Source organism: Mus caroli, chromosome 10 (assembly GCF_900094665.2).
Source record: "Mus caroli chromosome 10, CAROLI_EIJ_v1.1, whole genome shotgun sequence".
In the NCBI taxonomy this organism is placed as follows: domain Eukaryota; kingdom Metazoa; phylum Chordata; class Mammalia; order Rodentia; family Muridae; genus Mus; species Mus caroli.
In genome coordinates this window covers 71,419,052-71,443,414 of record NC_034579.1, presented here as the reverse complement: position 1 = coordinate 71,443,414, position 24,363 = coordinate 71,419,052, and the positions used below count along the sequence as shown (strand labels likewise).

General features: G+C 44.3%; 1 protein-coding gene across 9 annotated transcripts in view; it reads left to right on the top strand.

Moving 5' to 3' along the window:
• Positions 1-24,363, top strand: part of Adarb1 (adenosine deaminase RNA specific B1) — a 125,024-nt gene that overhangs the window by 17,772 nt on the left and 82,889 nt on the right. The window lies entirely within an intron of this gene.

Below are 24,363 nucleotides of genomic sequence, written 5' to 3'. Positions count from 1 at the left end.
AAAAGGCAAAGAGGTTGAACTGTGACTTTACATTAGAAAAGGTTAATGCCAAAAGGGCTATAACAGTATAGTAATTGGAAATTAGGTTCTATTATGGCATGGACTGTCAGCACTGAGTGATCAGTGGTGGGCCTGGTCTATGTCAGTCATTCTTAAAGAGGGCAGGAAGTGATGCGGGCCTCTGGTTTGAGTTTCCTTTGGTTAATGTGTCTTTGGGCAGCTTGGTGGCTATGAGGATTGGGAGTCGGGTCATCTACACATCCATAGTATGGTATGGTGGGTACAGTCATGAGCTGTGGGTGAGAAGATGGATACTCTGAGTGGTGAGCTTCGTGAGGAGGAGGCACTGGTGAACCCAGATGGTGCATGGTTGGTGTTGAGCTGGGCATTTGGATGCAAGCCAGGGGACCCCGGAGGCCCATCTGCTCATCATTCTGCACAGTGGGTAGGGTTTCTGCTGTAATCCTTTGCAAACTATTTTGTCTTTAGTTTAAACATCATTATTTTATTTTAATAAGAAAATGGCTCTACTTTATTTATTTGGAACAATTTACAGGACTCTAGATAGAGATTAGCTTCCTCCTCAGATTTCTTGAAGGTGGGCTCAGAGGAGCAGAGAGTATGATATGAAAGGCCTATAGTTGCCGTGACCAATGGAGGGAGGCCTGGGATGTGGCCTATATATGGAGAGAGGCCTGGGATGCAGTCTATGGAGGGGCCTGGGTGTGGCTTATGAAGGGGGCCTGAGATGCAGTCTCTGGAGGGAGGCCTGGGTGTGGCTTATGGAGGGAGCCTAGGATGTGGCAGGCCTGTGCTGAGATCCCATTCAGTCTCATTCTTTTCCCTTGAGCCTTACAATGGAATCCTCCCTAGTGCTGTGTTGGAGTGGACAGTTCTCCCATCCTTTCATTTGTGCGGTGACTTATCATTCTTCTCGTTCTTTCTACAATGTCATCACTGGTTGGTTTGATGGATTCAAAACATGAACAACAACGACAACAACAGCAACAAAAAATGAAAATGTTTTAGGAGTATACATGGTTTCTATTTTTAGTACAGTTATAACCTGGAATTTAGTCCTTAAAGGTAACAATTATGAGACCAAGTCCCAGTCTGGCAGTTGATCACTATTATTTCATCTAGTCTCCCCTTCCCTTGCCTCCCCCCTCTCTCCCCCTCCCTTCTCTCTTCTGTCTTTTCTCCAATTAGTTCTCTCTCCTCTTCTCTTCTTTCTCTTGAAACAGTGCCTTGCTTTGTAGCCCAGGGTGGTCTTGAATTCTTGATCTTTCTGCTCTAGCCTAGTAAATGCTGGCATTACCTGCCTATACCACTGTGCCTGGCCTGAACATGACCTTTAAACATCAGGATTTAAGAGCTCTTGTCTAAAATAAAATTTTCCCTCTATTGTGTTGTTAGATAACTATAGAGGGACATGTTGTGTTTGCCCCTGTAAGTCACCTGGCTATGACTAATGCCAATAGCACATGACACAGGAAAAACACGGCTTCCTAAATACTAAACCAGTGCCGAAAACTAGGGACTGTTCCAAAGCCCACTTGACATGAGGGGCATGGTCACTGGATTTGTTTATAGCATCATGCTTGAATCTAACCTTTCACCTGAATAATGTAAGAAATCATTTTAATAAAAGAACCTTCATTTCTGTAAAACAAGAGAGGTACATCCTATATATTCTTGTGTGTGTGTGTGTGTTTTTGTGTGTTTGTGTGTACAGGAACAGCTCTACCATGGCAGGCATGTGGAAGTCAGAAAACAACTTTGTAGAGTTCTGGGTATCAGACTCAGGTTTTTTATATATATATATATTTATTTATTATATGTAAGTACACTGTAGCTGTCTTCAGATACTCCAGAAGAGGGAGTCAGATCTCATTATGGATGGTTGTGAGCCACCATGTGGTTGCTGGGATTTGAACTCTGGACCTTCAGAAGAGCAGTCAGGTGCTCTTACCCACTGAGCCATCTCACCAGCCCTAGATTCAGGTTTTTTGCAGGGCAAGTGCCCCCACCTGCTGAGCCATCTCACTGGCCTTCCATCTTATTTTTCTGAACAGTATATCTCAGTGAAGTTGGAACTTGCTTGTTGGAGACAGGTTTCCACACCCACCCTGCACTGGAATTATGGACAGCCTCCACCTCACCCCCCAAATCTTCTGTTGTTGATGGGAATTGAATTCACGTTCTCCTGCTTGCACAGCAAACACTTCATTTCGTGAGCCATCTCCCTGGGCTTTCTTCACTTATTTTCCTGAACATAGAGCCTAGATCCTTAAGATGTCCAAAATTGCTATCACCTCTGGTGTTCTGAAGCCAAAGAAAGCTTAATCTCTGCAGCTGGTAGGGTGCCTTATTAGTCGCCAGTGGATCAGAATAGTTTTGGTGTCTCAGATCACACCCCAAAGCTGACACAATTGGAACAATGAAAACCAGGAAACCAAAGGCTCTAAAATCAGCTCCCAGGCAGGCAGTCTCTGAGGAAGGAAGCAGCCCCAACACTGCCCATGTTGCCTGGGGCTTCACTTAGTCATTTGTCCTCGGCTGGGAGCCAGATCCTGGCTGCTGTGTACCAAGGTGTTATGAAGATTGACTGTTGTTCTGGGCTTCTGTATTTCCAATCAACTCTCAAGGCTAGGAAAACCCTTGAAGACCCAGGTGGAGGATCAGGTGTGACCACCCAAGTATGCTTATGTATGGTGCCCTCTGTGGGCTTCCTGAAACATCCATCTCATCTGGGAGAGCATGAAATACAGGCACTGGTGGGTGTTGAGTCCTCTCTCTGGTCAGGTCATTGCTCCTTGTTGATGCAGAGGTATTTCAGTACTGCCTCCATGTTTCTGGAATTAAGCTTGTTTTGGTAAAGGTTTAGGTGTTAGAAATTTCCGGAACTTCTGAAATCTGTTGTTGCATATGCACAGACATTCTTGATGTCTGTCTTTGTTCCTTCTGGTCAGGCCTCATATTTCTTCCATTTTGTGTGCCTCTCTGCAGAAGAGGCCCTTCCACTGCTGGCCTGGAGGAGCTGCAACATCTGGTCTCAAGACTCCTCAAAAGAGGAATGGGGGCTTGGTGTGCTGTACCCTGGAACCCTGTAAGCCACTGCTGCCTAGGCTCCTTATACATGGTGAAGGCTCTGGTGGGCTTTGGGTTCACCTGGTTGTCCCCTCTAGCCCTCTTCCACAGTCATGCATACGTCTGACAAACAGGGCAAAGAACAAGCAAAAGCTGGCCCTTGCTGGTGCAGAGATAGCTGGTGGTGCAGACGTATCTCACAGACCATATGATGAAAGATAGCCACTGTGAAAAAGGGGAAAAGGTGGAGATAGGGCAAGGGTCATCCCAAGAGAGAGGCTTCCTGTCCTGTACTGAAGCAAGCGTCTGTTCCCACAAGCTGGTGATAAGCAGCTCTCCTGACTTCCTTATGGTGTCCACTTCATTGGCTCAGGGTTTGGACCCCCCCACCCCCGACTCTGAAGTGACTCTTCTAATCCTTAGCAGCCTGCCATTTGTCAAGGTTGCCAGCCAATGTTCATGTCAGTCAAAGTGTCTCAGGAGGACTTGACAAGACTGGCCCTGCTTTGGGTCTGTGCCAGCCTAGTGGCATCTTGGCTTATCTCCTCTGTGTGCAGAGACTCCTCTCTGCTTTTCTCTCTGTGTGCTCCTGCTCCCATCCTGAACCCCTCCCAGCCTTCAAGTCTGCCCTTGACTGCTGCTGTCAGCCTCCTTCCCCTTTCACCCTCCAGTGGATGTATTTTAGGTGTCTTCCAAATCTACATGCTTAGTCTCTTGGTCCCACTACTGATAGGAGAGCATGCTGGGGCTGGGACAGGAGGCCAAGCTGCCAACTCTACGCTGCTGCATCAAAGTGGGGTTTTTTTTTATCTCCAGCTCTGGTCTTTGAGTCTGGTAATGGCTGTTCTTTCTATAGCATGATAAGGAAGCAGACCAGAAGGAAGCAAGGGTGTCATTTTCATCGGGAAAGCAAAAGCGTTTTGGGAACCAAAGGGGAGGAAAGGCATCTGGGTCGCTTTGCTCTTAATCCCCAGCCTCCTTAGGAGTGACAGCACCAAAGAAAATCCAGAAGGGTTCAGGAAAGGGATGGGAGCCCTCTAGAGACTTGGGAGGAGTCTTTCCCTCCTTTCATATGCTCTTCAAGTTTAGTTTCTATGTGGGATGTTCTGCTGTGAGCTAGAACTGAGGGAAGGTTCCCTGAGCTTTCAGCAGTGCCCTCTAGAAGAGCTGAGGGACTGGCCCTCAGTGCTTACAAGATAAGGGGCCACAGTGCTTCTCTCAGTTAAAGGGAACAAAGAAAGGCACCATCTTGCAGATGGGAGGGGCTAGACTCATGAGGAACTGTGTCTTCCCAGCCTGAGAACTAATCAGGGATGCTCTGGTGACATGGTATGAGGTGACTCTCCTGGGGGTGGGATAAATTCAAAGCTGTACTTTAGAAAGGCTACTGTGGCACCACCTGTGGAGTTTCTATGACAGGAAGGTTAGTGCTAGTGGGAACTTGAGATATGCCTGTGAGGTTGTGTGGTTCACTGGGACCTTGCCTTATTAATAACAGCTCAGAGGGCTATGACTTCTGCTTTGGCAGCTAAGAGGTGCTATGATTGGAGGCAAGGCCATGCTGGTCACTAGTACTCTCCCTTCTCAGTCTTCTGGTGGCTTTCCGGGAGCTTTAATAGCCTGGTTTTCCAGGTGTGTAAAATCTGCATCCAGTGCTTCATTTTTCAGTGTTCCTCTTTACAGCACTTGCCACTAACCACTTGGGTGCTAGAGATCTAGTGCATAGCTCAGAGTCCCTGTTTCCTTTTGTCATTCAGGTCCCTTTCATCTATGTGCCCACTGTCCCTGCAGCCTCCTTACTCAGATAGATGTCCACTTTTCCAGGACTCTCTAACCTGCTTAGTGGTTGGCAGGCTATCTACATCTCTCTTTTGCCTCCACTGAAGCCTCCTGACTGAGCTCTACAGTCCTTCCATGCTGTTGGTACCCTGCTCACAGTGGTCAAAGGTCACTGACCTAGTCTTGTGCCTGTAGTCCTCAGAGACATACTGATACCTCTGGAATAGAAAACTTCAATTAGCTCTGAGATGTATTGGCCCTGGCTTCCATCTACCAGCTGTCCCTCAACTACCCTCTCCATGTCCATTGCAGCCTGCGGCCTCTTCTTACAGCTTTCCCCATGTGCTTGGATCCTGCTCTTAGCTGCAGGAAGTATTCACCTGGTTCCTGGAACCAGACAACTTGGTAGAATCCTCATCTTACTGTGATTCATAATCTGCCAGGCCTGAATTTCTCAATGTGCAAAGCAAGATGTTAATCCCCATTTCTATGGTGATTAAATTACTGGGTGGTGTGTTTGTGGCAAGGTCTGGTGAACAGGATGTGCTAAGGCATCAGAAGCAGGTTTTAAGGTGGTATTTGTTGCATGTCCCATCTGTCAGCTCCTTTGAGTGCCTACCCAGTCTTCTGCCCCATGCTCAGTTAAAATTTCTCCCGAGGATAGAGGCTTTAACCAGTGTAGGCTGGGTCAGCTAGCCTAGCTTCTCTCAACCATCATTGCCTTTGTCAGAATTAGCATTTGAGGGTTTTGGGCCAACTACATGATCCCTGTAGAGCAGAAATATCCTTGAAAAGATGCATATTTCCAAGAAGATAATACCTGTTTTACCAGCCTATGATGGGGCGGGGTGAGCACTAACTGATAGGTGATGGACCCTGGGGATTGTGGATGGTGACCTGACAGACGTGTTTGCTTCTGCCTTCCCACTGAGGAGTGATTGTAGGCTCAGCGTTGCTCCTCCCAGCAGTGCAGGGCTGGCAACAGAAAAACCGTGGTTTCCAGTGACACAGCAATGTCTTATTGTATTAATAAGTTAAGTTAGTTGTATTTCTATGCATAGTGTGAACCTATTAAAGTCACTTTAAAACTTTCTGAAATTTGTGTTTGTGTGTGCAGGGTGGCAGTGGGTGGTGGGAGTGGTGGATGTCCAGAAATCGGAGGACAGCTTGAGGGAGTCACTTCTCTCTTTCCACCATAAATGTCCTCGGAATTGAACTCAGGCTTGGGGATAAACAACATTATCTGCAGAGCCATTTCCCTGATCCTCAATGTTTTTTGTTTTTATTTTAGTTTAGTTTAGTTTAGTTTAGTTTAGGAGCATTGGGAATCTTTAAAAAAAAAAAAACAGTGTCATTTCTGTTGCATGCGGATCAGTTAGGGTACCCAAATCTAAGTGTGTTAGTGAACAGTGCAAGCCTGCAACACATGCTCTACCGTGTCAAGTGTACTTCACACCTGCCATTCCTGGGGATGCATTGGTTACTTTTCCTGTTGTTTCAACAAGGTCCCCTAGCAAAAGCACCTTGGTTTTGGGTCACAGTTTGAGGGTACAGCTCATCATGGTGGGGAAGTCATAGAGACAGGAGTTTGAGTTAACCGGTCACATTTTGTCTGTGGTTAAGAAGTAGAGAACTGGTTGATGACATCGCTTCTCTGGTAAAATGATTTGCTGTGGAAGAATGACAACCTGAGCCAGGTATGATGGCACATGCCTTTAATCCCAGCACTCAGGAGGCAGAGGCAGGTGTATCTCTGAGAATTCAAGGCCAGCCTAGTCTACACAGAGAGTTCCAGGACAGCTAGGGCTACATAGAGAGAGCCTGTCTCAAAAATGAATGAATGAGTGAGTGACAACCTGAGTTCAATTCTTGGAACCTACAGAGGAAGGAGTGCTGACTCTTAAAAGTTGTCCTTTGGCCTCCACTGTGCACTATGGCCTGTGTGAACATGTGTTTGTGCATATCCAGTAATAGATCAATTTAATTTTCTCCCTTTTCTTTTGAGACAGAATCTCAAATAAGCAGTCCTGGTGTCCTGGCTGGCTTGGGATTTGCTACGTCGATCAGGCTGGCCTCAAGTTTACAGAGATCACCTACCTCTGCCTCCCAAGTGCTGGGATTAAAAGGTGCACAACTATGTCTGCCAAATTAAAAAATACAAAAACCAAAACTTTTCTTTTTTAGGAAACAACAGTAAATACCCATGCTTGGCATGCGTTCATTTTTCTGCAGCCCAGGACCAAAGCCCAGGGAATGGTGCTGCCCAAACCTAGGGTGGGTCTTCTTATCCCAGTTAACCTAATCAACCGCAGGCATAGCCGGAGGCTTGTCTCTCCACTAATTCTAGATCTTGTCAAGTTAGTAATTCGTATTAGCCACCATTCTTGCTATTTCTGAGGGTGCCTTCTGACATGCCTGCCTGGTCTCTGATGACCACAGTCTGCAGGTCCTCATGTATCTCAGCAGGGTGTGAACCTGATGCTACCAGAAAGCTGTTGTATCATGCTTACCTTCCATAACCCTCTTGAGGCTTAATCCCTTGCCATGTCTAACGACAGGAACTTACACATAAAATAGTCTAAATCTGAATTTGCAAAGATAAAAGCATGCATAAAAATATACAATTTTTATGAACATAGTGTACATAAGCTTCTAGTCTTTTTTAAAAGAATATCAAATTTGTGTGTGTCTGTCTGTCTGGGTCTGTGTCTATGATATATGCATGAGAGTACAGGTGTCCACAGAGTCCAAAAGAGGGCATTTTATTACTTGAAGCTGGAGTTATGGGCTGTTGTGAGCTGTCTGACATGAGTGCTGGGATCTGAACTCTTTAAGAGCAGTTTAGAGCTTTTTATCCACTGAGCTGCTTCTCTAGCCTGTATTTTCCTTCTAAATACTCGATTTGCCCTTTTGTCTTTACTGTTAAAGATTTTAAAAGCTACATTTAAAAGTTTACTTCTAACTTTTCAAAGCTAGTCAGCCTACACAGCTGTTAAAGGTAGCATCTGAAGGTCATGTGGAAACAGGTTGGAATGCTAACTTCAGACTCATGTCGAGTGCTGGAGCATGCATGATAGACCTGCTGACTGCCCATAGTGTGGAGCCAGTTAGTGGGTAGTTCTCGTAGTTCTTGAGAGAGCTCTATAGCAGTGGCTACAAGGATGACCCAGAAGGATGCCAGACTGCTCCCGCTTCTCTGCTAAGATATTAAGTTCTAATAGCAACTCCTCATTTTGTGGCTTTGTAAGTTTAAAGAGTGAAAGGTAAAAGGAAAGGGCAGGTCTTGAGTCCCAAGTTAGAGCTGTAGTCATCTAAGTTCCTAAACAAGTGCTCTGCCTCAGCAGGATGCTGCCTGTGGTGCTTTGAATAGGTTTGGCCCCCATAGATTCATGTGCTTGAATTGTTGGCCGTAGGGAGCAACACTATTAAGAGTTGTGGTTTTATTGGAGGAGGTGTGGCCTTGGAGAAAATGTGTCACTATATAGGTGGGCTTTGGGGCTCCTCTGCTCAGATTCCCCTGAGTGTAGAATCAGATCCTCTTTCTGCCTGCCTGCCTGCGGAAGATAGTCTTCTTCTTCTGTTAGGATCAAGATGCAGCACTCTCAGCTCCTTCTCCAGTACAGTGTCTGCCTGCATACTGTCATGCTTCCTGCCATGATGTCAACGGACTGAACCTGTGAAACTATAAGCCAGTCCCAATTAAATGTTTTTCTTTGTAAGAGTTGCATTGGTCATGTTGTCCCTTCACAGCAGTGAAACCCTAACTAAGGCACTGCCTGTCCTCTTCTCTCTTGGAGGCTCCAACCCCTCTAGTGAGATCTTCTTTTCTAGTATTTTCTGTAGGGTTTGTATTGCCAGCTGCTTGCATGCCATCCCTAAGCTAGGCATATCCAAGCTACAAGCCCTAGTTATGCATGAGCCTCAGAATCAGCACAGCAAACCGAGTGAAAGAGCTAGATGCAGGGCAGAAGCTGCTGTAGGTATGGAGCCCAGTGCTGGGTTGTGATTTCACAACTAATCAGGGGCTGCTAGGTGTCACTTTGGGACTAGGCATGGTGGCCTTAGGCTCAGAGCAGGTCTCCTCAAGCAGCATCAGTCAGGCCAGCATCAGTAACACCAAGTCAGGCTGGGCCACCTTGGTCATATAATCCACGCCCTGTTCTGTGGTGCTGATATGGTAGGCACTGCTTGGAGATTCTAGTCAGGGAACTGGGAGTCTTCTCTGGGTCCTGTCTAGTGAGGGCTTGCAGCTGAACATACAGTTTATGGTCAACCCCAGACAGGACATACAGGATCTGTCTATGTGAAGGGAGAGAGCCTGGCCTTGCCCTCTTTGAGGCACCCCTCCCACCTGTACACTGGACCTCCTTTGCTGTCTTGCCCTGTCTACATACTGACTCCATTTCTGCTCTATGGCCTTGTAGTTGCCTATTGGTAGTCCTTGACCAGAGCTTTCTTTTATAACCCCATGAGCTTCAAGGGAGTGCTCAGAAGATGCTCAGGACCCAGTCTTTGAAGATGTTCAGGACCCAGTCTTTGAAATCAACCAAGACCTGTTGAAATCTTTTCCTTGGAGCATACAAAGAACTTTTGTATTAAAAGCCTTAATATAGTGCTAACTTCCGTAGTATCCCCATGGCACAACTAAAACACTTTCCCATGCTTTTGAAATGGTATGATACTTATTTCCTGTGTTAGAATTTTGAGAATACCTTTTTCCGGGCATCAGCCATCCTTTCGCCCTTGGATGCCCTTGGTTCATATTTCCATCTTCTCTTCTGGCAGAGCATGTGATTTTCCAGGTAGCCTTCTGTATCATCAGAAGCGCAGGCATTCAGACTGAGTACCGGGTATGCCAGCAAACCTTTATTTTTGCTGACTGCTCACTGGGAATAGATGTAAGTACAGTGGTAAGCATGTTTTTGTCAGATATGAGTTTATGCTATAGTGAGCTATTTTTTAAAAATTGGCAATCAGAATTTTAAGTATTATCTTCCTTACTTTGATTAGTATCAACTTGTTACTAATACAGAATTTAAGTTTTTTTTTTAATTACTGGAAATATTTATGCATGGTTTAACCTTCCTCTTCTCACTCTGTGTAGCCAGCTCCTTTTATAGGCTTAGGTAGTCGTATGCAGTGGAAAAGCCATTTTCTCAGCATATTTAAGGGTTGATATCAGAAGAGATAATGTACCTAAGGTGGCAGAACCTGCTGTCTACCACAAGTTTGTATTTTCATTTGTGTAACTGCATACCCCATAAAAATGCAGGTAAGAAATCAAGAAACAAGAGCTTCTTGGGGGAAATTGCAGGTGCCAGGAATAGGCAGGAGATGCTCAAGGTGAGGAAGCACTCAGATACAGCAGCTCCACAGCCTGGGAAGCTGGAGAAGATGCCAGCAACCACTGCTGGGACAATTTCAGCAACAGAAGTAGTCCTGCGTGATAGTCCAAAGTATACCTTAGCCATCCAGGAGTCTGCATAAACGGAAGTCACAGACTGGTAAATAAACGAAGTGACAAAGCTCCCATGCCAGTGAAATCCACAGACACTGCCGTAACTGTGTCCTGAAGGGGAAGAGGAACACAGAGGACCATGACTTCACTATGGGCATGGTGGGGCAGGGTTGCTTCCTCCCAAGGACACAGGGTTGAAGCTGACAGTAAAGTTCGGCCCAGAGAGAACCTTGAGGAATAGACATCTACTTAGTGGTCCAGGATGATGCCGCAGTAATGGGCTGGTTGCGCTGACAGTGTGGAGTTGGATGATGTCATGAAGATGGCTCTTGATCAGTGTGAGCTTCCTCCTGGTAACCCAGGCCCCTGAGAAAACATAAGGCACACTCCAGCCATTAAAAAAAAAAAAAAAACCAACAACAACAACAAAATTCCTGATTCCTTAGTCTGAGAAACTCATAGTCAGGAGGAGCCTGAAGAGACAGAAGGACACATGTCAGGTCTTTGAATGGGAGGGGCATCTGAGGGAATGTCTGAGGAAACCTGACTAAAGTATAGATTTCAGCTAATATTAACTAATATTGATTTACTAGCTGTAAGAAGTATAGTAATATTAAATAAATGATAGGAACCTTGGTATGAGCTATGTGGATACTTCATGTTTTGCTGAATTTAAAATGGTTCTAAATATGTAATATTTCAGACCAAAAAACCCATTTAAGAAAACCACTAAAAAAACACCCTACTAATAATTCCTCAGATACTCCTTTGTGTTTATACCTTCTGCCTCAAATGAAGATTATCTTGTCCTGACTTCTGTATTGTTGATTTTTCTTTGCGGTTGTTTGCTCTAAACAGTATATTTTTAGATTTTAGATTTTGAATGCAGAATGGCACACTCTCAAATAGCACATGAACATACCTAATGAACTAGAAAATACAACTTACCACAAAAATCCCAGAGGCTTTGCTTGCAGGGTCTTCCTGGGAGTACAATTTTTATAAATTTTCCAAAAGTGAGAACAGTTCTGTCAGATAGGATCGTTATTGTCATCTTCCACGTGAGCTTCCAGTAGTTTTTGGGTTTGTTTTTTTTTTTTTTTTTTTTTTTTTTTTTGCGGCTGCTGGCTTTGGATGGCTTTGGACAAACCCTCCACAATCATGGATGGTATTGAGCAATGTTGGTGTTTTCATTGGCTATGGGTACCTTTGGATGTTTGGGTTATGATGACTTACTCATGTTTGGTATCATGAGTAGCTTTGGAAAGTCTTGTATCTATATATGGCCTTGGGCAGCCTTGGCTATCCTTGGATGGCCTTAGGTGACCTTGGGTATCTTGGATGGTATTGGGCAGTCGTGCGTGGGTATCCTTAGATGACACTGGATAGTCATAGGTATCCTTAGGTGGCCTTGGATGACCTTGGAAAGCTATGACTATCTAAGGAGGTCTTTGAGAGGTAGTTGTAGTTTGATTATGAAGTGTCCTCTGCAGATTTACATTTTGAACTCTTGGCCTACTGCTGGTGATGTTATTTTGGGAAATTCTGGAGGCTTTGAGAAGAAGGACCTAAATGGTAGAAGTTGGTTACTAATGATGGGTCTTTGAAAGTTATCTTTAGCCCTTGCTCCAGTTCCTTGTGATATGAACAGCCTCTGCGTATTTTTCACCACAAAGAACTGAACAGTTTTGCCATGTCTTCCTGAAATCTGAAACTGTGAACCAAATCAAATCTTTATTCCCTTGTTTTGGTCACAGTAACACAAAAGTAAAAAAATATAGAAAATTGGCACCATAGAAGAGGTATCATTTCTGTGACTAAATGTGACCATGTGGGCCTTAGATTTTTGAAATTGGTTTATAGGAATCTTATACAGGAATAGGTACAGTGGTGGAGGCAGTTGCCCAAGTACAGTTAACTGACTTCTCACCCTAGCATAGACTTCTGTTCCAGGAAAGACTTCTATTTCCAGGAAACCATTAGTGGAAGTACCATGAATCCGAGTAGAAATAGACCCTTTGTAGTTTGGAGATCAGCAATGAGGAATGCCCAGGAAAACCAAGAAAATCCACATGGAGAAGATCCTCAGGTATTTTAGAGCTGCCGCCATAACTATTGTAGTGACCTCTAGCAAAGGTGATGGGTCTGCTGTGACAGAAAGGTACATAATATACTAGTTTCATTTTCTGTTACTGTGATACTATACAGGCAAAACTAGTGCAGGAGCATTCACAGTCCTAGGGTACAGTACATCATACCAGGGGAGCCAAGGTGGCAGAACCTGGAGCAGATGTCACATCAAAGCCAGGAGCAGAGAGAGAATGAATGCATGCATGTCTGCTTACTACCTAGCTCACTTCCTCCTCTCTTATACCATCTAGAACCCAAACCCAGGGAACGAATGGTTTTGCCCACTTCTAGGCTGTGTCTTCCCTCATCAACTAACATAATCAAAAATAATGAAGACAGTTCCCTGAAGACATGCCCACAGGCCAGCATGATCTAACCCTCATTGAGACGCTAGTCCTAGGTGATCCTAGATTGTGTTGACATTTAAAATAGCTACTGCACAAGTTATTGCAGGGGCACTGTGAAGGACTCTAATCAGGGACATTTCAGGAGTGACCAGAAGAGCTTTGGGGAATGGGAGCTTCATCTAGCATCTCACGGGTAGACATCAGGGATATAGACACTACCTATTGCCCTGTTGAGCTTAACTCTAGCCTATCTGGGGGCCTCACACAACGTACTGTCTCCACATGCTCCAGCAGGTTTTCTGGATGACTGCCGTCTGCCAGAGGGTCTGAGCTTTAGTGACATGAGTAGAAAGTCTAATTTTCCCAAATGAAGTTCTCAGATTCTGAGTACAGCCACTAGAAATGAGTTGGGTAACATTTGCTAGTGTGGAGACGAGTAACACTTGCAGTATTTTTGGCTTTTTTTCATAAGTGGCCTTCCTGTTAGCCTTCGATGTATCATTGATCCTTTGCATTTTAATGTTTGGCTATTTGGCTTATGTCTTAGAGGAACTTGAGTTTCATCTTGGCCTTTCGAGAATGAGAGAAATGAAAGGCCTGGTTTCTCTGTTTCTCTGTTTCTCTCGTCTACTCCTGATTGGCTCCATCTCCTCGAGGAGGTTCTCACATCACAATTAATTAATTGCATTTAAATGAGGCAACCCATAAGAGCCAGTCCCAGGGAAATACTGGGTTATTTTGATCACTGCAAAGATAAAAGCATTCTAAAATTGTATTTCTATGCTCTCCATTAAGTTTCTTTCATCCAAGTATAAACTATACCCCCCTCACCCACTGGGGATGTGTTCTGAGATGCCTGAAACCATGGAGACTACCAAAGCTTGTCGGTACTATGTTTCTCCTAACCATATATACCTGTGATAAGGTTTCAATAAATTAGGCCCAGTACAAAAGTAACAACAACAACAAAAATAAATGGTTATATTGCAATCAAAGCCACCATGCTGTCTTAGAACATCTTACTGTGTAGCACCTTGTCCTGTAGTGGTGGTGTGAGGTGATGCAGACCTGCTTGGTGAGATGGAGTGAGGCAAGGGATGTGGGCAGCAATATAACATTGGGCTAGTCAGTAAGAGTCACTTCAGCTGTGGCCCAGTGACAGGCTGCCTGATAACTAAGATGGCTACTGAGTGATGAACAGGCAGTTGGTGAGTACAGTGTATATATTTCAGACATGGGGATGATTCATCTCCTAGGTGGGGAAAAGCCAGACAATGAGTGATTTCTTTGTGTTACTCAGAAATGCTTAAAATTAACTGGGCTTTTAAAAATATGGTGGTACTGTGGTTGACTTGAGGTAACTGTAACCATGTAAAGTGCAGATAAGGAAGAGAGAGATTTTTAAGTTAGTATGCTTCTCTGCAATGTAGCTCTCATCAAGAGCTGGCTTCCTGTATGAAAATGGATTGGGGGTTGTGGGCAGACAGAGGACTGGAAATGTGATTCACCTATCTGCAGAAGTGCCAGGAAACCTTTATGAGTCTGAACTTACTGTATGAGTCTCTTTACAGGATGCCCATGCCTAGGCATTTCGGCTGGAATCAGCTCTTTGCTCTCTCTTGTCTGTTTTGCTAGTGATACTGTCGTCTTATTTTGTGATGTGACTGTAGAAGCCAGTAGCAATCTAGTGGAGACATTCTTGTGTCATTTCACAGGTCAGGACTGTTTGCTTCTCACTTGTTGGTGTTATCGATAGAATTTAAACCTTTCAAAGCCGTTTTCTTTTCCATAACAGTATTAATTCCTTTCTTTCTCTTTATTGCAATTGTATCCTGGACAGGCTTATTAAATTCCATGGGGGTGGCGGGGTGGGTTATAGGTTCCTTTCTCTGCTTGCCTGTGTTGCCTGCTGGGTTTAAAGCCTTTTTATGATCCCTAACAAAGCTCCCTGTGTTCCTTGTGAGTAGAGATTGTATTCAACACTGCAACCTAGACTACTGTGTGAGTGTGAGTGTAGTCTGCCACTGCCTCTAGTTCTAAGTGTGTCTGTCTATCATGTTTCTCATGTCCATCAGGGGTTACTGTCCTAGAGGAGGTGGGAGGAAGTACACAGACCCAATGCTGCCATACTTGCACAGGTGGCTCGCTACTCACAAACCAAAAAGGCATTGGGAGTTGTAGGCCCATGTACACTTGCTGCCCTTTCTAACTGTTCTAATGATGAGTGACTTAGAGACTAATCAACAAATCATTAAAAGCAGTTTCTCAGCCATTCTGAGCAAGTTTGGCCTACTTCGCATGCACAAAGTTTAGTGCCATTGTGAAAGACATCAGTCCTTCCAGGGCATACACAGCTGTAAGGGACTGGGTGTTAATGAAGATGATGGAGCCGATGGTAAGATAGGCTTGTGAGCATCAGAGTGCTGATGTAATGATGAGAAAAAAATGTGTTTTCTTTCTTTATCTTAAATTCTAATAAAGAGATCAGAACCCACAAACATCAGTAATTTAACATGTATCAGATGGAAGTGGGTTATTTGTTATTGTTTTGTTTTGTTTTTGAGACAGAGTTTCTCTGTGGATGTATCCATGGCTGTCCTGGAACTTGTGCTGTAGCCCCAGCTGATCTGGAACTCAGAAATCCACCTGCCTCTGTGAAGCACCACTGCCCGGCCCAGATGGAAGTTTTGTTTTTCTCTGGGAAGCACTAGAGATGCTTGAATATGCTTGAGAAGCTGAAAGATAAAGAAGGACTATGAGATGGAAGGCAAGATGAGCCGTGGGCTGGTAATTCCTTTCTTCTTTTAGGTACTTATCCCCATCCCACCCCTCAAAAGGTAGAGAAGTAGGCAGCACTGAAGAACCGGAGGCAGGAAGAAGCTACATCAAGTACACAGGTTTAGTGATGACAAAGAGAGCCTGATGTACCTGCTGGCCAGTTGAGATGAGCCAAGGTCAAGAGAAAACAAAGACACAAATGATGAACAGAGAGAGGCAGAGTCTCTTTGCTGGCAGACTATCCAAAACACCCTGCAGCAGACCTGTTCTCTGGAGCCCTGCCCTTCCTCCGGCCCAAGCCTGGCCAGAGGCTGTGCATCAGATGGCTCTAGGGAACCATGATAAAAATAACTCAGATAATAAAAGGATTTCCCAAGGCAGGAGTATAAAATTAATATTCAAACATCAACAATATTTTCATACATGCCAAAGAGAGCCAGCTGTGAGATGTTGTGTAAGAGACAACTGCATCGACAAAGCCAGTAATAAAGGCAAAGCTCTTAGAACAGAAACTGTTCAAAGGACGCAAGGGATGGCAGAAAGGCTGCCCCGTTCCTGGTTGGAGTATTTCCGCATCGGCAGGATATCCATTCTCAATTAATAGTATCTAAGTAATTTGGTGTTTTAAAAAAAAGAAACTTTTGCCAGGCAGTGGCAGCACACACCTTTAATCCCAGCACTCAGAAGGCAGAGGCAAGTGGATCTCTGAGTTCCAGGTCAGCTCTGTCTACAGAGCAAGTTCCAAGATTGCCAGGGCTACACAGAGAAACTGTGTCTCAAAAACAACAAACAAACAAACAAGATTTTACTTTTTTATATTAAGAACTTGCAAATAAAACCATCACATAGCAAAATTAACCAGACCCCAAATATGTCCATCTTAATAAAAGTGCTTGGTAGGGTTTTTGTTGTTGTTGTTGTTTTTGTTTCTTTGTTTTTTTTGTTTTTGTGATGAGGACTTATACCCAGTAGCCAAGGATGACCTTGAGCTCCTGGTCTTGCTTCTGCCTCCAAAGTGCTGAGATTATAGGCTTTCCCCACCACGTGATGCTGGGGCTTCAGTCCTGCTAGGGAAGCACTAGACCCACTGAGGTACCAAGAGTAATGTTATTTTTGGTTTTCAGGTTTGTTTGTTTGTTTTTTATAGTTTGTTTTGTGGGAAAGGGGATAAGTGATGCATGCAATTGATTTCAAAATTGAATAGAAAGTTAAACGGTTTTAGAGGAAAAAAAACTCAAGAGAAAAGGAGCTCAGAATAGATGACTGCCCTACCAGTATCAGCACCCCACCCCCCAGCTGCCGGAGAGCAGACACCCACATACTACATGCCAAAATCAGCTCAGCATTAGGTAGCATCTTCAACAGTGGTTCTCTAGAATACATGTCCTGGTAATACCATAGCCATCCTCTATTGTGTTAGTAAACCCTTGATGAGTGTACCAGGGGAAAACTCCATCCATCAAGCTATAGTGCTGTTCAGAGAAGCCTGCTTGAAGTGTTGTGGAGTGTGTTCATGGACACATGAGTTAAATAAATTCATCATATGCCCAAATGCAGATGGGAATCTAGCAGATAAAAAATGAATACCTCACTTTGCTGGGCCAAGGATGGACTTAATTCATGCTCTTGACACAACCACCCACCATAGATTTATTTCATAATACTACAGACCAGAAGCAGCTCAGAATGGTTCAGAGAGTGGAGTGTTTAAAGGAAAAAAAGAAAGTAGGCAGTGCTAAATGGAAACATGGGCAAATAGGAAAGAAAGTCTTTTCAAAAGTATAACTCAATTTAGGTTCAACAAAATGAAAGATGGGTGAGTTTGAGTACAATAAAGATGTTGCATCAGAAACTTCTGTCTGCTTTTTAAATCGAAGGTGAAAAAATCAAAACCCTGTAAGAATTGACAAAAGGCAGGACAGACAGCACACACATGTAAGCATGTTGTTACATGATGAAACAGCATATGCATACAGGCATGCTGTTACACAACAAGATAGCACACACTTGCAAGCATGTTGTTACATAGCAAGACAGCACTAGCATGCAAGCATGCTGTTACATGACAAGACAGCATACACATGCAGGCATGCTGTTACATGATGAGACAGCACACACATACAAGCATGCTATTACACAATGAAACAGCACACACATGCAAGCATGCTGTTTCACAACGAGTCAACACACGCATGCAAGCATGCTGTTACATGACAAGACAGCACACACATGCAAGCATGCTGTTACACGATGAGACAACATACACATGCAGGTATGCTTTTATGGTCAGTCTTCATTGCCAACTTGTCTGGATTTGAATCACCTAAGAGTTGCCCCTTCAGGAGTGTCTGGGAGCATGTTCCCAGAGAACTTTAACTGAGGAGGAAAGACCCACACTGAATTGAGATCCTGCAGCTGGGATCTCATATTAAGATGGGAAAAAGGAAGCCAGCCAAGAGCCAGCAGTAATCTTTGTGTTCTTCTGATTATAGACAGTGTAACCAGCCACCTCACATTCCTCCCGCCACAGCTAGAGCTCTACTTTCCACTAGCCTTCTCTGCCTTCACAAATTATGAGCTGAAATAAAGGATTCCTTCCTTAAGCTGCTTTTTATCAGAGCACAGAAAAAAGTAATTAATGCTCGCATACATAAAAATGTCTTGGGAACTTCACTAGAATACCGCTCCTCACATGTCGGGTTGGCAAGTGTTCTGAAGCATGTACTTGGCTAATTCACCGATAAGGGCATCATCAAATAATGTAGGCACTTTACTGGAGTGATTCGAGAATGAGAAGGAAGTGTAGGTATTTGTGAGGTTTGCCTTTGAGTTTTCTGTAAGTATGCTTTGAAATGGACTACGTAACCAGAGCAACAGCATCTATACGGTGTCCTTGAATGGCTTAGCACGTGGGTACCGATTGTGGGAACGCACAAGCTGCTGCCAGATGCTTCTCCGCCTTCCTTGCTTACTGCTTACCCTGCCCTGGATGACTCTTGTTTGTCTCTTCTTTGCTCCGACTCCTATGCCTCATCCCTAAACTTGGAGTTAAAGATTCCATTTCTACTCTGCAATCTTTTCCTTAAGGCAGTGCTGTTGTTACAGGCTTTGTTATGTTCATAGCTTAGGTGTAGAGTCAGTTAGACGGGTACTGTTGCATCTGGGAAGGCTGGGTGGTTGTGCGCCTCGTCAAGACACCAGAGGTTCAGTGACCTGTTAGCATCCTGTAAATATGCCAGGGAAGTGGGCATTGCTCAGGTTCTGCTCTTGTTTGAACAAGAAACAAAAAGCCGGGTCATTTTGCCAAAGACTGCACAGCTCCTGCTGTAGCAGAGCTATGGCTAGACCATGTGCCTGAGTGGATGTGCATGCCGGAGTACATGCATGAATTGCTTGTCTGCATTGTGGTGTCTTAGTATGACCATGCACATGTATACTCATATCTTTTGACTATTGCTAATTCATGTCATGAATTCTTTTATTTATGTGTCCTAAACATTTCCTTGATTTGTAGAATACCCTTTCCTCTGTTCCATCCCTCTGTGCTTTCCTGTCTGAGCCTTACACCCCTACTCATCCCCTTTTCCCTTTTAAGGAATGCGTATTCTGTTCCCTTTGCCCCACTCCCTTACAACCTTTTGCTGTCTCATAGTCCCCTTTCTAGCTTTATGACCTTTGCCCACACTCACACCTCCATGTGTATGAGAGAGAACACATGTGGTGTCTTTATATGTCTGCGTGTTTTACCTGCATGTATGCTCCACATGTGTACCTGCTGCCTGTGGAGGTAGGAAGAGTGTGTTGGATCCCCCTGGAAATGGATGGCTGCGAGCCATTATGTGAATCCTAGCAATTGAACTAGGCTCCTCTACAGGCACACAAAGTGCGCTTAATCTCTGAGCCTTTGCTTCAGTCCTGACATGATATTTGCCTTTCTAAGTTAGGATTACTTCTGTTAATAACACCAAGTCCATTCATTTTCCTGAAAATTTTATTTCACAGCTAAAATTCCATAGTGTGTGTGTGTGTGTGTGTGTATACCATTTTTAAACTTTCTCTGTTGGTGGACAGCTACGTTATTTCATAATTTAACTGTTGTGAGTATTTCAATAAACATTGAAGTACAAGTATTTCTTGAATATGTTAATTAGAGCCCTTTGGGTAAATACCCAGCAGTGGTATATCTGGGTCATATGATAATTCTATTTTTTTTTCTTTTCTGAGCAATCTCCATACTGATTTCCATATTGGCTGCATTAGTTAATACTCCCATCAGCAATAGATTAAGATTTCTCTTTCCTCAAATCCTCAACATTTGTTGTCATTTGTGCAAAAATGCTTTTTTTTTTTTTTGTTTTTGTTGTTCCTAGATTTTCGAAGCATTGCCAGATTGTAAGAGTCACATTTTCTCTCCTTTCTTGAGGCAGCCTCTCACTCTGTAACTCAGGATGACTTAGAACTTACTGTTGTTGTTCAGGCTAGCCTCAAACTGACAGTGAGCCTCCCTCTTTTCCAGGTTCTGAGGTTACAGGCTTGTGTCGCCACACCTGTCTATAGGATTCATCATTACGTGTCCCCCAGAAGCTGCTCTGTGGCTTGCACACCTATTACATTCTGGCTCTTCTAGATAGAGACTTACTTGGGTGTGCCCACCCTCCAGGCAAGAAGGCTAATACAGTCTTTAAGCTGTTAGTACACTTTGGTTTCCCCAGGTTTGGGATTAAGTCCAGTGTTTGACATGCTTCTCAGTTGATTAGGTTGGAGTTGGCAGAAAAGCCACTAAACTGGGTTTAAGCAACAATTTGCTCCTGAAATTTTCCTTTGTAATTCTACCAATAGACAATTCCACTGATGCATTCAGCTCCCCGTGAGGAGGTTGCCTCCCTCCTTCCCTCTCCTCAGACATTCCACAGAAAGCTCTCTGTCAGTCAGAAGTCACTGTGAGCATGCGTCTGCTCTTCCAGAAAGCTCAGACTTCCTTTATTAGCCTAACCTTCTGCTTTGTGAGCTGGAGTGGAAAGAAAAACCTCAAATTAGTTTGTTTTATGTGTATTTTTACTTCCAAACTTTGAAAAGAAAGTGTAAGATTCCTTCCTGTGTACTGTTGGCTTCCTGCTTGTGCAGTCTGGACAGAGAAGCTGGCGTCAGCTAAATGGCAGCCTGACTGGCTAGTGGCTCCATGAAACAAGCCTAAAGACGTTACTGCTTATCCTGTGATGGAATTCTGGTTTCCTTGTTTCCAGCTAGTTTGGAAAGGCAAAGGAACTTGTTTTCCAGGCCTCAGGCAGGTTCCAGAGAGGGCTGGGTGCAGTGCTTGTAAGGACCTGCTGGTGGTAGCCTTGGCAGGATCCGCTCACTTTCTCTCTTGTTTGTTTGCTTACTCCTCTTGGGAGTTGAACCAAATAACTGCTACTGACTGAAAGTTTTAATTCCCGAGGGATTATACACTTCATGATGGCAGTTTGAGAAAGACTCCTAACTTATTCAAGCACATACCACTCCCTTTGGAGGTTCTAGGATTTGAAGAGGAGCTGTATTTAGTGGGTTTGGTCATTTTGTCTTGTCCAGGTCATTGTTGTTGGTTTTTTCTCCTTATTTAAGAGAACCATAGTAAATCAAAGATCATGGAGAGTTTTGGGAGAAGAAAGATTCCCATGCTGCTTCCTCGAATTACTCAGACGACTTCTGTCCCAGCCCTTGTTCTTACAGATCCATGACTGTCTGACTCCTGCCTCTCATAAGCACATGCCCTCCCACCCCCGTATGTCCCCTGAGTGTATGTGCTCTGGGAGTCTGTGTGTTTCATGAGCGTGTGCTAATGTCATCAGGACGCCTAGCTCCATCTTGTATCCTAAGAGACAATGACCTGTGTCTGGGGCTCCTTCTTCCTTCTTGCTTTCCCACTTTAAGATTCCCATCAGCAGTGGCTAATGTCATCAGGACGCCTAGCTCCGTCTCGTATCCCTCCCAAGAGACAATGAGCTGTGTCTGGGGCTCCTTCCTTCTCTTGCTCTCCCACTTTAAGTTCCCCGTCAGCAGTGGTTTGAAACAGTTGCTGGTTCACCTTCATTGCTGGGAAGCACCACATACACAGGAACGTGCATGGGCCTTAGTTTGCCTTTTAGTTAAGCACCAGAGAGCAAACTTGTGTATTTACCTCCACCCAGGCCAAGTCCTGACCCCAGAGTCTCCATCAGACTGTTGGCTGGCCCTGCCAGGGCACATTGGTCTATAGCTTCTTCTGCCTGCCTGCCTGCCTGCCTGTCTACCTATCAGTCTGTGTGACTGTCTGTGTGCCTGTCTGTCTGTGTGCTTGTTTAGAGATAGACATCAGCTATCTTCCATAGTCACTTCCACCTTATTTCTTGAGGCAGGGTCTCTCCATAAAGTGGAAGTGTGCCCACTCAGCTAGAGTGACCTGGAGATTCTGCAGACTCCTCTCCAGCACTGGGATTGCAGGTAGCACTGTGTCTACTTCTTTGTGTGTATTCTTGGGGATCAAACTCAAGGCCTCATGCTTGTATAGCAAGCATTTTAGCATCTGAACCATCTTTATAGCCCTGTTCCTGTCTGTCTGTAACTTTGCTATAAAGTTTATTTTTTTAGAGCAGTCTCCACAGAAAAATTGTTGCTGTGAGCAAATACCCGACAAGAACCAATTTAGAGAGGGAAGAGTTTTATTTTGGTCTGTAGTTCAGGATACAGTCTGTCAGGACAGTGAGGAGGTGACTATCCACTGCATCTCCAACAGGAAGAAGAGAAGTAACAGGAGTGGGGCTGGACCATAAAACCTGCTCCTGGTGACTCACCTCCTCCACCTCCTAAAAGTACCACAGTCTTCCAAACAGTGCTCCCAGCTGTGGACCGTGTGTTCACACACAGGAGCTCATAGAAGATGTCTCACATTCAGAACACAACAGTCTCTACGTATCTCTTTGTACCCAACATGTCGAATCTCCTCTACTGCCCACACTCCACTGGATGATACATAGATGTCATATGCTGATATTTATTTAATATATCATGCATAATAATCATGTATATAACTGTTATTGTAGTCTATACCTGTACACTTTTTTTGGCCTATACCTCCTGATTCATTACTCCCTAATAGTTTCCTTTCCCTAGGGTGGACCATCAGACTCATCTTCCCTAGGTTTTGGAGTCCATAGTTAAATTTTCTGATGTATTTTCATCTTCTGCAGGTCATGAGGCAGGGGAGTCCTTTATTTCTTTTTGAAATAAAGAAGACTGGATCACTGGAACAGAGGGCCTGCTGGGTTCTTACTAGGCTACTTACAGGTCATGCCTATGCTAGGAAGGTTCCAGAAAGCCTAAGGATAGAGTTGGGAGTGCATTAAGGCTCCCAAGGGTGGTATCTGGGGAGGGTGGAGGAGCACAAGAGCATCCCTTATTACACAGTGCATCTCTTCATGTAGACCCTTGTAAGACAGTCATGTGATTAAGTCTCTTCTCCATGTTCTGTGGGCCTCTCAAACACACAGTCACACCTGAGAATGAGGTCTTGAGAATTGGGCAGACCAAAGTGGAAGCTGGATCTGACATCTAAGGGGCCATTTTGTGAACTGAATGGGTGATCTGTGGTATCTGGTGGTCTGCCCTGTAGATTGTGTTAGAACCGAAGCAACAGGCATACTGACATAGTTGATTGCTCTTGGGTGGGAACCTCTCTACATCGTGGTGTTAGAAGCATGCTCTGATAGTTTAATGGTAGAAACTGAAGGAAAGCTTGTTTGCCACAGTTTCTTGCAGTTGATGAAGCACACTATTACATCATCACCACCTGCATTTACAGCAGAGTCCTCTCTTGGTATTGGAGATTCTGTGGGCTGGACAGTATGTGATGACATGTGTCCATCTTTATTGTCTTGTGGAGAGTAGTTTCACAGCCTTTAAAATCTCTGTATTTTTGTTCCTACTGCTCAGCACTGAGCGGTGAGGCACATTGGCGTTGCTGCTTTTACAGCAACTCATTCAGACTGCTAGATGAGTCTTTCTGTTCGACCAGATAGCTTTTATTCACTCCTCTTGTTGAGTATGGATTCTTAATGTACAGTTTGGACAATTAAACCTCATAAAGCAAGAGACCATGAGATATGTTGCTTAAACATGGTTGATAGTGAAAGAGCATTGCATTAATAATTACCCCAATATTGACATGTGTGACCCACGAGTCCTGGTCAAGTTAGGTCATGATCTCAAGTTAAGGTCCCAAAGGCCAAGAGTGTCCTGAGGTGGGGACAAAGAATGCATTGTGAGTTTGTACACCACGTGTATCTGGGAATGCAGCTAGGAGGTGCACGTGTGGTCCTGTGGTGGTGGGAAGAAGGCCACAGTTGGATGAAGGTGCCTATATGGTTCACTCTGCTTTGAAGTCTACCTTCTTTGCTTGAATGTCTTCTTTTGGGTTATCTGAAGATGAGATATGTTAGTAAATCTAATACTACTTTGTAAAATGGTAACTTTTACCTTATCTGTAACTTTGTCTGATTTTGAAAAGGTGCTGGAGAAGTATCTGGGAGCTTCTCTTTGGGAATGACTAGCAAGTTGCCTGACAGCTGAATGTAACAGAGGTTCTGGGTTTGAGTGGGCCATGCTCCTACCCTGTATCCTTGAGCTTCCCCAGCATGTGTCCCTGTTTGAGGCGCTTTCATGCTGAGTTAGCCCAGCTTCACCCTCCTGATCCTGTCCCCAGCAAGTGGGAAGGTCAGTTACAGCTTGGCTGCTGCTTACATTTCTCAGATTTCAGCTTGAAAGTTG